This window comes from Buceros rhinoceros, unplaced genomic scaffold (assembly GCF_000710305.1).
Source record: "Buceros rhinoceros silvestris isolate BGI_N320 unplaced genomic scaffold, ASM71030v1 scaffold22078, whole genome shotgun sequence".
Classification (NCBI taxonomy): domain Eukaryota; kingdom Metazoa; phylum Chordata; class Aves; order Bucerotiformes; family Bucerotidae; genus Buceros; species Buceros rhinoceros.
In genome coordinates, this window is record NW_010426617.1 from 21,097 (window position 1) to 21,691 (window position 595).

Genomic DNA, 595 nt, shown 5'->3' on the forward strand with positions numbered 1-595 from the left:
CCCGGCCCCCCCAGCCACAACTCGGATTAGTTGGCACAGGCCCGTTGTTTGCACGTCGCGCTCTTGCGAGAGGAGGTGGCTGATTCACCCGCTCGGTTTGGTTGGTTTGTTTTGCTTTTTCAAATCTGCGCAGAGAGAAAAATATTTCCAACCACCGTTTTCTGATACCAGCATCGCCCACCCTGAGAAAATGAGCTGCCTGCAGAAAATAGCACTGCTGGGAAAGCGAGAACTTTCTGCTGGGAATGCTGGTGTTCTGAGAGGGGCCTGTGAAGATGTTTCCCACCCTGGCTGCTGAGAAAGCAGCGCCACTGTCACCACGGGGTAAAAGCGGGCGCTGGCACCACAATCTCCCGTTTTGCCACCGTTCCCCAGCAGTACGAGCTCAGCCTCGTCTCTGACCAGCTCTCTGCTCCCGTTGCCAGCTGAACGCAGCACCGTCGCACTGGTGGGTGGGAGGAGCTCCAGGAGGAGCTCCTGCAGCACTCCGAGATGTTTGCTGGCGCAGTTTTCCCAGGACAAGGAGAGGCGGCCGAGCTTGGCAAAGCCCCGGAGCTAACACCGGCCGCGTGGGCCATTTATAGGGACCGCCACT